This window comes from Nerophis ophidion, linkage group LG06 (assembly GCF_033978795.1).
Source record: "Nerophis ophidion isolate RoL-2023_Sa linkage group LG06, RoL_Noph_v1.0, whole genome shotgun sequence".
NCBI classification, from domain to species: Eukaryota; Metazoa; Chordata; class Actinopteri; order Syngnathiformes; family Syngnathidae; genus Nerophis; species Nerophis ophidion.
This window is the reverse complement of record NC_084616.1, coordinates 44,220,751-44,237,090: the sequence shown is the minus strand read 5'-3', so window position 1 is coordinate 44,237,090 and position 16,340 is coordinate 44,220,751.

The following is a 16,340-nucleotide window of genomic DNA, read 5'->3' as shown; positions in this document are numbered from 1 at the left end:
GAGATTAAAGACAATGCGTCCCAGCTACAACGGGGTTCTATTAACACTGATACGATGGTATATACGGCGGATACTGCCCTCCAAAATAGTTTCTCTCGTTTTGAGGAAATAACATTAGAGGATTTGTTACAACGTGTAAATGGAATAAAACAGACAACATGCTTACTTGACCCTCTTCCTGGGAAACTGATCAAGGAGCTCTTTGTATTATTAGGTCCATCAGTGCTAAATATTATAAACGTATCACTCTCCTCGGGCACTGTTCCCCTAGCATTCAAAAAAGCGGTTATTCATCCTCTTCTTAAAAGACCTAACCTCGATCCTGACCTCATGGTAAACTACCGACCGGTGTCTCACCTTCCCTTTATTTCAAAAATCCTTGGAAAAATTGTTGCGGAGCAGTTAAATGAACACTTAGCGTCTAACAATCTATGTGAAACCTTTCAATCCGGTTTCAGAGCAAATCACTCCACGGAGACAGCCCTCGCAAAAATGACTAATGATCTATTGCTAACGATGGATTCTGATGCGTCATCTATGTTGCTGCTCCTCGATCTTAGCGCTGCTTTCAATACCGTCGATCATAATATTTTATTAGAACGTATCAAAACACGAATTGGTATGTCAGACTTAGCCCTGTCTTGGTTTAACTCTTATCTTACTGATAGGATGCAGTGTGTCTCCCATAACAATGTGACCTCGGACTACGTTAAGGTAACGTGTGGAGTTCCCCAGGGTTCGGTCCTTGGCCCTGCACTCTTCAGCATCTACATGCTGCCGCTAGGTGACATCATACGCAAATACGGTGTTAGCTTTCACTGTTATGCTGATGACACCCAACTCTACATGCCCCTAAAGCTGACCAACACGCCGGATTGTAGTCAGCTGGAGGCGTGTCTTAATGAAATTAAACAATGGATGTCCGCTAACTTTTTGCAACTCAACGCCAATAAAACGGAAATGCTGATTATCGGTCCTGCTAGACACCGAACTCTATTTAATAATACAACTCTAACATTTGACAACCAAACAATTAAACAAGGCGACACGGTAAAAGAATCTGGGTATTATCTTCGACCCAACTCTCTCCTTTGAGTCACACATTAAAAGCGTTACTAAAACGGCCTTCTTTCATCTCCGTAATATCGCTAAAATTCGCTCCATTCTGTCCACTAAAGACGCTGAGATCATTATCCATGCGTTTGTTACGTCTCGCCTCGACTATTGTAACGTATTATTTTCGGGTCTCCCCATGTCTAGCATTAAAAGATTACAGTTGGTACAAAATGCGGCTGCTAGACTTTTGACAAGAACAAGAAAGTTTGATCACATTACGCCTGTACTGGCTCACCTGCACTGGCTTCCTGTGCACTTAAGATGTGACTTTAAGGTTTTACTACTTACGTATAAAATACTACACGGTCTAGCTCCATCCTATCTTGCCGATTGTATTGTACCATATGTCCCGGCAAGAAATCTGCGTTCAAAGGACTCCGGCTTGTTAGTGATTCCCAAAGCCCAAAAAAAGTCTGCGGGCTATAGAGCGTTTTCCGTTCGGGCTCCAGTACTCTGGAATGCCCTCCCGGTAACAGTTCGAGATGCCACCTCAGTAGAAGCATTTAAGTCTCACCTTAAAACTCATTTGTATACTCTGGCCTTTAAATAGACTCCCTTTTTAGACCAGTTGATCTGCTGTTTCTTTTCTTTTTCTTCTATGTCCCACTCTCCCCTGTGGAGGGGGTCCGGTCCGATCCGGTGGCCATGTACTGCTTGCCTGTGTATCGGCTGGGGACATCTCTGCGCTGCTGATCCGCCTCCGCTTGGGATGGTTTCCTGCTGGCTCCGCTGTGAACGGGACTCTCGCTGCTGTGTAGGATCCGCTTTGGACTGGACTCTCGCGACTGTGTTGGATCCATTGTGGATTGAACTTTCACAGTATCATGTTAGACCCGCTCGACATCCATTGCTTTCCTCCTCTCTAAGGTTCTCATAGTCATTATTGTCACCGACGTCCCACTGGGTCATTATTGTCACCGATGTCCCACTGGGTGTGAGTTTTCCTTGCCCTTATGTGGGCCTACCGAGGATGTCGTGGTGGTTTGTGCAGCCCTTTGAGACACTAGTGATTTAGGGCTATATAAGTAAACATTGATTGATTGACATTGATTATTTGACACCAAAACACCGTTGCAGAAAATGAAAGGTCTGACATTTTGCAGCATGCTTTCAATGGGAAAAATGAGTGGCATCTAGAGAGTTTATATAGAAATGACATCTTTCTTCTATGGGTCATTGCAGTTTCTGTCTAACTTTGTCATTTTAAGATAATCGAGGGAACACATATAAGAATGTTGTAATGATTGTTGTTGTTGTTTAAATAATTGTGTTTTGGTTAATTTGACTTCCTGTAAATGTACCCCCCCCAAAAAAAAAAATTGGGCTTAAAAACAAAAACAATAATGGCACAAATTATCCACCGGATCTCTTGAGAGTTGATATTGAGCAACGCTTTAATGATGTGTTATCTTCTCTGGCGAAATAGTGCTACTTCTGGAACAAGAAAACATGTGTTGCTATGGAAACTGAATATGAGCGCACGGGTGTGTGTCACAGTAAAGGGCTGTCGTGCAGGCAACAGGGCTGATGCACACTCCGGGCTTGTTAAAAAGTTACCCGTACTTTTGGATCTTGATCCCGTGTCTTCCCACTTCCAATCAAAAGCTCTTGACATTTAGTGGGTGCAGAACCTCCATATAAGACAAACACACTTACTCACACACTGATAAGAAATGTGCCTTTAGGGTTTTTCCTGCACGTACGTGCTTCCTGCTGATAAACTATCACTCTCAGCAAAATGTAATAGTAATAAAAAATACATTGCTGATCCCAGAGAAATTGCCATACACGCTTTCATTTTCCCTATTAGTGTTATCTAACACTACACTTGTAATGTTATTCCTCCTATGAGAGAATCTCATCTTGACATGGTGTTGGATGACCCAAAAGTTAATTAGCTCGGGTATTAACAGCTTGCTCCGACTGTCAGATCTCATACTTGTGACATCTACAACGTTGACGTGCTTGCCGCAAATCCTTCCGATGAAACCTTCACCGCTGCCAAGGGTTGTTCGACACTCAAAATCCAGCCAGCTCCAACATGAAAAATAAGAATGAACAATAAATATTAACATACTGTAGCTAATATAAGTGGTTCTTAAACTTTCTTCACCATTATAAAAAAACTTGGCTCTCCAAGTACCACCCTCAAGACCAGCATTGAATTATAGTAGCGTAGCAGGCCTAAATATTCATCAAAAACAAGGCAGAGGTACATTTAATAATGTTGGCCACTGTAACATTACACACACTTTGAACAGTAACACTTTTAGAATATACTTATAAAACGGCACGGCTAAATTATGGATTTTTCTTTGCTAACGGCCATAATGTTTGTATTCAACAAATATTTTTCATAAAACACAAACAGAGACACTGAAAAGGTGCGCTATTATTTGTAGCAAGGCGCCATCTTTTATAGGTGTTGTGTGTTGAAAACCTTTTCCCTGCTTCGCACCTAACACCGAAGTACATCCGCATCCGATCTATTATTCGTCTATAGCAGGGATCCCCTAACTACGGCCCGTGGGTTGGACACGGCCCGCCAGATTCCAAAACTCGGCCCACGGGAAGTCCTGAGTAAAGAAAATAAATAAATAAATATATATATAAATATTTATGTATACCAGGGCGGTATGGCGTAGTGGGTAGAGCGGCCGTGCCAGAAACCTGAGGGTTGCAGGTTCGCTTCCCATCTATGGACATCAAAGTCGCTGCCGTTGTGTCCTTGGGCAGGACACTTCACCCTTTGCCCCCGGTGCCGCTCACACCGGTGAATGAATGATGAATGAATGATTGGTGGTGGTCGGAGCGGCCGTAGGCGCAAACTGGCAGCCACGCTTCCGTCAGTCCACCCCAGGGCAGCTGTGGCTACTGATGTAACTTACCACCACCAGGTGTGAATGAATGATGGGTTCCCACTTCTCTGTGAGCGCTTTGAGTATATAACAATAGAAAAGCGCGATATAAATCTAATTCATTATTATTGTATTATATATATATATATATATATATATAAATATATATATATATATATATATATATGTGTATATGTTTGTATGTATGTATATGTATGTACGTATATATATATATATATATATATATATATACATATATATATATTTATATATATATATATATATATATATATATATATATATATATATATATATATATATATATATATATATATATATATATGTATGCATATGTATGTATGTATGTATATGTATGTACGTATATATATATATATATATATATATATATATATATATATATATATATATATATATATATTTATATATATTTTATATATATATTTATATATATATATATATATATATATATATTTATATATATATATATATATATATATATATATATATATATATATATATACATATGTATTGTTTTTATTATTATTATTTTTTTATCTGTCTTTTCTAATTCATTTTTTTTACCAGTTGTTACTCTCTGTGTCTCCTAGCCACTTAGGCAAATCATATTGTCTAAAAATGTGTTTTCCCAAGTACGCGCTTTTTCAGTCAATTAGTGCGTGAGGAATATATATATATATATATAGAAATGTTTTACCCCAGTGCAGGGGATCCCTGTTCTACAGGGTTTCTCCTAGAAAGGTTCATTCATTCATCACTACAAGCAAGCCTTGTAAGTTTTACAATATAACTAAAACAATGCTTACTTACTAAACTGTCAACTGTGTGATGTCTGTAGGAGATTTTTCATGTATGTGCTATCCTAACGTAATCAATCTAGCATCGTTAGCATTCGCGAATATGCTAACGGGTGCCTGTGTTAGCATTATTAACTTACGATGGTATTCTTTTTGTATTGTTTCAGTATTGGAAATTCACTAAAACATCAGCGCAAAGTTATTGAGTTTGTTTAGTTGATCGGAGAGGTAGCTTCTGCAGCTAATGGGTCTATGACATGGGTGCCCAAATTTTTTGACCCGGGTCCGCATAGGGTTAAAATAATTTGGTCGGGGACCGGGCTGTTTATATATATATATATATATATATATATATATATATATATATGCCCTGTGACGAGATGGCGACTTGTCCAGGGTGTACGCCGCCTTCCGTCCGATTGTAGCTGAGATAGGCGCCAGAGCCCCCCGCGACCCCAAAAGGGTATAAGCGGTAGGAAATGGATGGATATATAAATATATATATATATATATATATATATATATATATATATATATATATATATATATATATATGATATCACGTCATCGATTGGAAAATACATTTTTAGACAATGTGATTTGCCTGAGTTGCTAGGAGACTCCGAGAATAACAAACAAAAAGCGGTAGAAAATGGATTCGAAAAGACAGATTTAAAAAATAAAAAATACATTTTTTTATTTAGTTTTTTTTTTTTTTTTACTTGGGATTTCCCACGGGCCATAGTTTGGGGACCACTGCTCTATGACGATGACTTCTGTTTTGTTTTATCAGCCGCTTTACTTTCATCTGACAGGGACGGATAAACCCTTGTGTAACCCATTACACAAGGGTTAATTGTGTAATGTTCATATTGTTGTTACTCAGCCAGCGTTTGTGGATTTGATGGACCAGTTGCATTTCGTGTCTTTTAATGCCTCACAATCAAACACTTTTATGTTAAAACACTGAACAGATAGCATATCCCAATAAACATCTGTTCAGCATTTTAGCATAAAAGTGTTTGAAGTCTTTTATTCTGTATCTGCGGTTCCCACACAAGGTTGCAACATTGTTTGTCAACAACGTCTGCTCTCCTTTTCTTGAACATTTGATCCTCTGATGTTCTGTGTACCTACACTGTGTCCTCCTCCTGTCTCGGCCTGCTGTGTGTGTGTGTGTGTGTGTGTGTGTGTGTGTGTGTGTGTGTGTGTGTGTGTGTGTGTGTGTGTGTGTGTGTGTGTGTTTGTGGTACATAGAACATCAATTTTCACACTTCTATTAGCTCCTATATGTAATACAAATGTGTAAGGTGGTGTATGGTGTGTGGTCATTAAATATGTATTCTGATATATGTTCTTCACAGAAAATGAGCCAAAGTCAGTGAGTCTTAGTTTGAAAAATTAATTGATTGTATCATTTTTTTTTTAAATAAAAAATGAAAACGGATACCACAGACCCAAACACCACATAAGGGTTACAATTAATTTATGTAAAGAAACATTTACAAAATATGTTGTACTGTTTATACCTGTGACTTATGGTTAGGTACGTCTAACATAAATAAGAATATTTATTTATTCTAAAATTTGGTAGGTGAGGCTTAAATGGCCCGGAAAATACTTTAGTTTCCTAACAAGCCAAGCAAAAAGTAAATAACTGAAATCAAGTGTTGATTGATATAATGCTGAAATCTGTTCAACCCTTTGGCTTTTTGTACAAACTAAGAAGCATACTCATCCCGAAAATTGTATGACCTGCATGTACATTCAGCTTCGGGGGTTTCATTAAAGCACATGTGTTTTCAGTATATGGAAATACAATGCGCGTATTCATGTGTCGCTGTAAGAAGCTCATAGTAAGGATATTGGCTGCATGCCTGCATGTATCAGTCAATAGTCATCTGCTTAAGTGGATCCGCATAGCTTTCCCAAAACAGAGGCTGACCCAAAGACCCTCGAAAGTCAGCGCGTATTAGCATTATCAACCTCAGTTTACCCGAGAGAAGCTCGCATGTCCTCGGAGAGGTTGCGTTTCAGCCGAGCCCTGACGTGAAACACAATCTTTGCAAGGCCGGGCCGTGAAATGTGCTGTCGGTGTGAAACCTTCGCTCATGAAATATTAATGGAGAAATCGAGTGGGTTACATTCAGCCGGGACACGTCGCACAGTGTGTGAAGTTGTTTGTACAAAAAACTAGGAATGGTTTTAAATAACTAACTAACTAACTAACTAACTAACTAACTAACTAACTAACTCACTAACTAACTAACTAACTAACTAACTAACCATTTCACTTGTTTCTGGGCCGCTCTGTTGATCTTCAAATAGAAACTTTATTTTTTTTTTTGGAACACACATTTCATTTATTATGAAAAGTCCTGCTTTCAAAGAAATGAGAAAATAGTGTTGAAAAACTGACAAAAAATGCTTTGGAATGTATAATCCGTCACCACGTTGATTTAATATTGTGGGATGCAAGGTCAGAGATATGTCTCTTCTATTTATGCATTTGTATTTTTGTCAGGTCTTTAAAAGCGGATGACTAACGACACCGACAGATCGACAAGCTGCAGGCTCCAGCTCCGGGAAAATATATGATGTATCCCTGTTATTAACCTGTGCCGTTCCCTTCCATACTTATTCAAATTTTTGGACTAAATCCATCCCATTTTTTGCAGTTTTGCCCTGTTTTCATCTCAATGCAAGGATAAAGATTTGCTGTTTATACAAAAAAAAAAAAGCTATTAGAAAGCACTGTGGGGATGGATATGAATCTTGTATGAATGTGTTGAATTAAAAGCAGCGTGTGGTGTGAGCTGGCGCTGCACGATGTCACCACACATGCTCTGAGTACGTTCAGGACTGCAGTTTTAAAAAAGAAAAAAAAAACAGCATCCAAATAAAAGGTACATTAACATTGCATTTCGCATTGTTATTGGTGTGAAACTGGAATAAATTATCAATATTATTGACCACTAAAAACACAAATATACCTCAAATTCTAGCTATCAATTACACTTCTCAAAGGAGTAAGTATGTGCATACTTTATATTAAAGTCAGTACTACCCACTGAAAATAAGTCAACACACGGCTGTTATTGTCTAAATAGGTGGCAATACCGGTGAGTCCAACCCACATACCAGTGGAAATATTTAGTGAGAGCACCATGCACCTTTATATGGCACTGCCTTAGTCCTCTTTGGCATGAAATTTACCAGAACTGCAAAAATTGTAACTGACATCCTCCTCGGTAATGTGATCTGTGAGATTTCTACCAAAATATGTTTTCTGGTATATTGGACTATAATGTATATTCTTTTATAACCTGATAATCTGATTGATAGTCTGCTATTACATAATGTTTATTTAGCAGGCTGGCTATTACATTTTATTATAAAACAAGGTTAAAACATTGTCAAGGAGTGATGTGAATACTGTAAACATGTACAACATGTAATGCACATAGTATCAGAAGTTTTATTCAGGTAAAACTATCCCATTTTAGATTACCAAACATCGTTGACGATTAAACCATGATTGTAACAATACACATGTTATTATTACGTGACACTGGTATCCAAACATCAATCAATCAATGTTTATTTATATAGCCCTAAATCACAAATGTCTCAAAGGACTCCACAAACCGCTACGACTACGACATCCTCGGAAAAACACACATAAGGGCAAGGAAAACTCACACCCAGTGGGACGTCGGTGAAATTGAAGACTATGCGAACCTTGGAGAGGACTACAAATGTGGGCAACCCACCCCCTAGAGGACCGAAAGCAATGGATGTCGAGCGGGTCTAACATGATACTGTGAAAGTTCAATCCATAGTGGATCCAACAAAGCCACGAGAGTTCAGTTCAAAGCGGATCCAAGACAGCAGCGAGAGTCCCGTCCACAGGAAACCATCCCAAGCGGAGTCGGATCAGCAGCGTAGAGATGTCCCCAACCGATACACAGGCGAGCGGTCCATCCTGGGTCCAGACGAGTGGTCCATCCTGGGTCCCGACTCTGGACAGCCAGTACTTCATCCATGGCCATCGGACCGGACCCCCCTCCACAAGGGAGGGGGGGACAGGGGAGAAAAAGAAAAGAAGCGGCAGATCAACTGGTCGAAAAGGAGGTCCGTTTAAAGGCTAGAGTATACAAATGAGTTTTAAGGTGAGACTTAAATGCTTCTACTTAGGTAGCATCTCGGACTGTTACCGGGAGGGCATTCCAGAGTACTAGAGTCCAAACGGAAAACGCTCTATAGCCCGCAGACTTTTTTTGGGCTTCAGGAATCACTAATAAGCCAGAGTCTTTTGAACGCAGATTTCTTGCCGGGACATATGGTACAATACAATCGGCAAGATATGATGGAGCTAGATCGTGTAGTATTTTATACGTAAGTAGTAAAACCTTAAAGTCACATCTTGAGTGCACAGGAAGCCAGTGCAGGTGAGCCAATACAGGCGTAATATGATCAAACTTTCTTGTTCTTGTCAAAATTCTAGCAGCCGCATTTTGTACCAACTGTTATCGTTTAATGCTAGACATGGTGTAACTCTTCCCCTTTAAATGCAAGTGTTCCTAAAATAGGATTACAAATTATGTATTTCTACTAAATAGAACATTTGGCAAGACACCAACACACTGCAAGTATTTTTTAAATTGTCATTAAAAGCATGTTTAAGTCCATTTTGTGTTGAGCTGTTAAAAAAGCATAATATATAAAAAACATAAAAATAAACATTTCATTAAAGCAAAATATTTTTCCAGTCATGGTAATAATTTCAAATGATCTGTCAAGTGTATGAATAATGTTAAAAAATTAAACATATCTGCAATTATTCACGGTTAATTTTGAGTCAACTATGAACAAACTGTGATTAATCGGGATCAAATATTTTAATTGTTAGACAGCCCTAATTATTAGTTGTGCATCTCCTGGGTGTTTAGTCTCCCTCTGTTTTTATAAGATAGTGATGTCTGTTTCTAACTTTACTCCAGGGTCTATGAACACACCACAATTCTGGGCGATAAGATTCAAAACTGAAATGCGTCATTTTATCTTCGACTTCCACGAATAGATTGAGTGTATTTTTCCTACCTAACCCTTGTCCAGAAAAGTTTGTGCTGTGTGTGAATGCTTAAAGGGGAACTGCACCTGTTTTGGAATGTTGATTACACTTCACGATCATTATGAAAGACGTGACGACGGATGTATTTTCTTCATGCATTCTAAATATTAAATAAATGCGAACAAAAGTCTGCTCACAACGGAGCTTATGAGAATTGCTCCATTCTGCCTATAACATCCAAACAATATGTGATGTAGTACAGAAAACATTAATAATAACATTTAGTACGAACACATTTTTGCTAATGTTTTTTTTTTTTTTTAACGTCACTGATTACTGCTACTGCTCACTGCAGACTTCATGAGAGCCAACAAACATAGTGAAACATCACTTACTGTACAATATCTGCTATCATTAGGATGCCGACTGCTAGGATGTTCATATAGTCCCATTTACATGAAAAATGAATCATACTCCTTGCGAAGAAAATGGGGGTGGAACCAAACGTCTTTCCGTGTCGTTCTCACCATTCTGGGTCTAAATTGGCTGTTAAAGTGCACCAACTTGTTGGAATTTTTCTTTTTCCTTCTTCAATCCAGGTGAGAGGGATGATTTATGATCTAGAATAAGGTTTGACAAGCAATGAAGCGAGGAAGCATCTGATCAGTCGATTATGTCAACATTGGCGCACACGTTAGTGATCATGTATAAATCACTGTATAAATATTGTCTGTGTTTACGCTTATAATAACAATTTCACTTTTTGGTTGTTTTTTTATTGGGTTTTATGGGTGGAATAGAGGACTTTCAATTGGCTCAGCTGTTACCAGACTTTAATTTATGTTTATTTACAAGTTAGAATGCATAAAAAATACATCCGTCGTCATCCATCCATCTATTTTCTACCACTTATTCCCTTTGGGGTCGCGGGGGGCGGCTGGTGCCTATCTCAGCTACAATCGGGTGGAAGGGGGATACACCCTGGACAAGTCGCCATCTCATCGCAGCGCCAACACAGATAGACGGATAACATTCACACTCACATTCACACACTAGGGCCAATTTCGTGTTGCCAATTAACCTATCCCCAGGTGCATGTCTTTGGAAGCGGGAGGAAGCCGGAGTACCCTGAGGGAACCCACGCAGTCACGGGAAGGACATGCAAACTCCACAGAGAAAGATCCCGAGCCCGGGATTGAACCCCAGACTACTCAGGACCTTCGTATTGTGAGGCAACGCCTAATGTTTTGTTTTTTGTTTTTTTTTAACAACATCACTGATTACTGCTCACTGCAGACTTCATGAGAGCCAACAAACATAGTGAAACATCACTTACTGTACAATGTCTGCTATCATTAGGATGCCGACTGCTAGGATAGTCAAATAGTCCCATTTACATGAAAAATGAATCATACTCCTTGCGAAGAAAATGGGGGTGGAATCAAACGTCTTTCCGTGTCGTTCTCACCATTCTGGGTCTAAATTGGATGTCAAAGTGCACCAACTTGTTGGAATGTGTCTTTGTCCTCATATTATCCAGGTGAGAGGGATTATTTATGATTTAGAATAAGGTTTGACAAGCAATTAAGCGAGGAAGCATTTGATCAGTCGATTATGTCAACATTGGCGCATACGTTAGTGATCATGTATAAATCACTGTATAAAGGTTGTCTGCATTTGCGTTTATAATAACAATATCACTTTTTGGATGTTTTTTTACTGGGTTTTATTGGTGGAATAGAGGACCTCCAATTGGCTCAGCTGTTACCAGACTTTAATTTATGTTTATTTACAAGTTAGAACGCATGAAAAATACATCCGTCATCCCCCATCCATCTATTTTCTACCGCTTATTCCCTTTGGGGTCGAGGGGGGGTGCTGGCGCCTATCTCAGCTACAATCGGGCAGAAGGCGGTGTACACCCTGGACAAGTCGCCACCTCATCGCACGGCCAACACAGATAGACAGACAACATTCCCACTCACATTCACACACTAGGGCCAATTTAGTGTTGCCAATCAACCTATCCCCAGGTGCATGTCTTTGGAGGTGGGAGGAAGCCGGAGTACCCGGAGGGAACCCACGCAGTCACGGGGAGGACATGCAAACTCCACAAAGAAAGATCCCGAGCCCGGTATTGAACCCAGGACTACTCAGGACATTCGTATTGTGAGGCAGACGCACTAACCCCTCTGCCACCGTGCTGCCCGATCCGTCGTCATGTCTTTCATAATGGTTGTGAACTCTAGGCAAAATTCCAAAAAAAAATGCAGTTTCCCTTTAAGGTGAGCTTTGATGACATTATGACGTCTGTGTTGAATGAAGTATTCCATGTAAAGTTTGCCGCTATCCAGGTGGAACAAACCATTTTACATTTCTGACAGTGGGATGTAAAACAATCTTAATTTGATTTGAGAAAACCTTTTGATTTATATTTGATAGCTATAAACATTGTATGTTACCATTTATGATATTGTTTTGTTTTATAACTTGCATATTTAAATGACAGAAAAAAACATCTAAAAACTTTGCAAAAGCGCAGGGGCCCCGATACAACAATTTAATTTACCCCTCCAGTTCGACGTCTCCGATGATGTGCCTCACCTCCCCGGTTCCGAAAGCGCTCATGCAGCCCCAGATCATGATGCTACCATGAAAATACCACCAACATTTCAGTGGACAGTAAATATTTGCTGTTATGCAATCTGTACACTGGCTTAAGTTTATCCAAGTTGTATCTTTGTTGAACTGTCTCATGAAAAGATATACAAAGATAGTGATGGGTGCTTAAATGTGAGCAGTGTTAAAAAAAAACAACAACAAAAAAACAGCATTGCATCTAATTCAGTTTTTGCAGTGCATTTAGGTCAATGTCTGAAGATAACCCTAAATCCACTAGAGGATGAGTCTAACATGTTTGGAACGTTTATCACCTTTTCTATAGGTGTTTATAATTGACATTTAATGTCTAAATATTGTAGTCAATGAAATCTACACAACATAGACTGAACACTGAAAAGATAGGCCCTATTTAAAGGAAAAACAGGAGCGATAACAAACTGGAAAAGTTGCTCCTGCCAAAACCACGAAGCTCAAGCAGCTCGATGAAAGAAACCCAGACGCTGCCATGAAACAAGGAAGAAAAAGCAGTGTATTTTTATGCAGGTCGACTATCTCTGTTGCTCCTGACTATTGGCAGCTCCAGCATGTTCTAAATGATGCGACCAGCCAGAAACATCCTTTGCTGCCATGACCAGTCAGAGCCCAAATTTAAAAAAAACTCAGAAAGTTTGTAGGTATTTTTATAACGATACAGAAAATGTCCTCCTCCTCAAGACTGATAGCTTATTTTCTGTCTGTTATTTTCTTAGATTTAGCTTTAACTGTAGTTTGTGCACGCCCTTCCTTGCGACTGGCTTTGGGGCAGCATCTTTAGGTCTTTCAAAACACAGTTGGAGCAATGCTGAAGTTTCAGGTGGCTGATAAGATTTGATGTTGTCACGATCCGCTATGCGGATCGTTTATTGTTTTGCCGTTTATATGTCTTTGTTCATTTTTAGTTCCGGACTCTGCCGATCCTTGTTCGAGCACTTCCTTGTTTGTGTTAGTCACCGTGGCAACGTATTGTGTTCCTCCTCACGGGCTCCTGTCACACACCACCTGTTTCTAATAATTATTTGTGTATTCAAGCCCACCTTATTCCTTAGTTTGTACCCGGTCCATTGTTTGCTTTTCGCAACACGTCACTGTTTGTATTTGGTATCATAGATTATTTTGTGCTAAGTTCCGCCTTAGCTTCACATGCGTTCGGCACGTCGTTTAATTTTACTTCTGTTTCCTGCTAAGTTTTAGCATTACCTTCCCGTGCGTAGGCACACGCTTTGTTTTTCCCTTTTTGCACCAATGTTGTTTTGTTTTATTATATTAAAAACAACTCTTACCTGCAATCCTGCTGACTGGTCGTTGTGCATTCACGAAGTGGCAACTCCGCGCAGCAAGTGCGCCGCATAATCGTGACAGATGTGTTGACGTGTGATGTTTTTTTTTCCCTACGTCTTCCTTTTAGAACCAGATCAAGTCCGAAATGATCAACGGCATGTTTGTTTAAAGCGAGCTTCCAATTATTTGTGTTATTATACTACGCATGGAGGGGGGGCGTGGACTCCGGGCCTGCAGCAAAATGGGGTGTACCAGGACCGGCTTTAAAATCAACGACAGGTGCGTAGATGGCCCATCTGGGCCTGGTTATCTAATCACCTGTCGCTCTGTTAAAAGGCAGCAGCCGAAAGGGGAGAGGTGTCGGAGCTGGAGTAAGCGCGAGACCCTGAGACAGACACAAAAACAATTGCTGGAAAACAAAAGACAGACTTTGTTAAAAATAAAACTATATTGTGAACCAGAACTGGGCTGCCATGTCAGTGCTTGATGGTCCGAAGAACCCCCTGAAGAGCAACTTCCACACTATGTGTGTTTTTTTTTCAGTTTTTTTTTTCTCAGACCGCACTAAGGTTGTTTATCATATGGTACTGGTTGCTCATTGGGTCGGTCCAGGAGAGCCGTTAAGATTCTGGACTAATGATTATGGAATCTGTATTTCTTTTATCCAGCTGACCGTCATAATTGTGGCACACTGTCACATTCAAGTCCCGCTGCTACCCATAGAAAAATCAGCTTGGAATAATCACAAATAAGGAAGCAACACCACACAAAAAATGTTAACACAACGGTATTTCCTCTGAGTCCCAAAAGTCACTCATGCCATCTAAGTCACGTGCACCGCGACCGCACTTCATCAACCCGACCCTCCTCTAAGTAATCCAATAATCTATTGGCCAATATTAATTGACTAAAAAATGTGAACAATTGTAAACAATCACGGGATCGTGTTATTCATATACACGTATATACGCAGACATATATACACAACCCCAAACCAATGAAGTTGGCACGTTGTGTAAATCGTAAATAAAAACAGAATACAATGATTTGCAAATCCTTTTCAACCTATATTCAATTAGATAGACTGCAAAGACAAGATACTTAACGTTTGAACTGGAAAACTTGGTTATTTTTGCAAATATTAGCTTATTTGGAATTTGATGCCTGCAAAATGTATCAAAAAAGCTGGCAGAAGTAGCAAAACAGACTGAGGAAGTTGAGGGATGCTCATCAAACACTTATTTGGAACATCCCACAGGAGAACAGGCTAATTGAGAACAGGTGGGTGCCATGTTGGGTATAAAAGTAGCTTCCATGAAATGCTCAGTCATTCACAAACAAGGATGGAGCGAGGGTCCCCGCTTTCTGAACAAATGCGTGAGCAAATTGTCCGACAGTTTCTCAATAAGCGATTGCAAGGATTGTCGGGATTTCACCATGTACTGTCCGTAATATCAAAAGGTTCAAAAAATCTGGAGAAATCCCTGCACGTAAGTGATGATAATTACAAACTTCGATCCCTCAAGCGGCACTGCATCAAAAAGCGACATCAGTGTGTAAATGATATCACCACATGGGCTCAGGAACACTTCAGCAAACCACTGTCATTAACTACAGTTTTTCGCTTCATCAATCAATCAATCAATCAATGTCTACTTATATAGCCCTAAATCACAAGTGTCTCAAAGGGCTGCACAAGCCACAACCACATCTGAGGTTCAGCGCCCACATAAGGGCAAGAAAAAACTCACGACCCAGTGGGACGTCTGAGAATGATTATTTGATCTTTAAGTGCAAGTTAAAAGTCTATCATGCAAAGCCAAAGCCAATCATCAACAACACCCAGAAATGCCGCCGGGTTTCCTGGCCCGAGCTCATCAAAAATGGACTAATGCAAAGTGGAAAAGTTTTCTGTGGTCTGACGATTCCACATTTCAAATAGTTTTTCGATCCTGTGGATGTTGTGTCCTCCACAACAAAGAGTAAAAGATCCATCCGGATTGTTATATATGCAACATTTCAAAAGCCAGCATCTTTGATGGAATGGGGGTGTATTAGTAACCAAGGCATGGGTAACTTATACATCTGCGAAGGCACCATTAATGCTGAATGGTCCATACAAGTTTTGGAGCAACATATGATGCCATCCAACCAACGTTATTATGGACGCTCCTGCTTATTTCAGCAAGACAATGCCAAGCCACGTGTTACAACAATCTTCTTATAGTCCAGACATCTCTCCCATTGAAAATGTGTGGAGCATTATGAAGCCTAAAATACCACAAAGGAGACCCCAAACTGTTGAACAACTTAATCTGTACATCAAGCAAGAATGGGAAAGAATTCCACTTTGAAAAGCTTTAAAAAAATGGTTTTCTCAGTTCCCAAACGTTGACTGAGTGTTGTTAAAAGGAAAGGCTATGTAACACAGTGGTATAAACGCCCCAGGTTCAACTTTTTTGCAATGTGTGGCTGCCTTTAAATTCTAAATTAATGATTATTTGGAAAAAAAAGAAA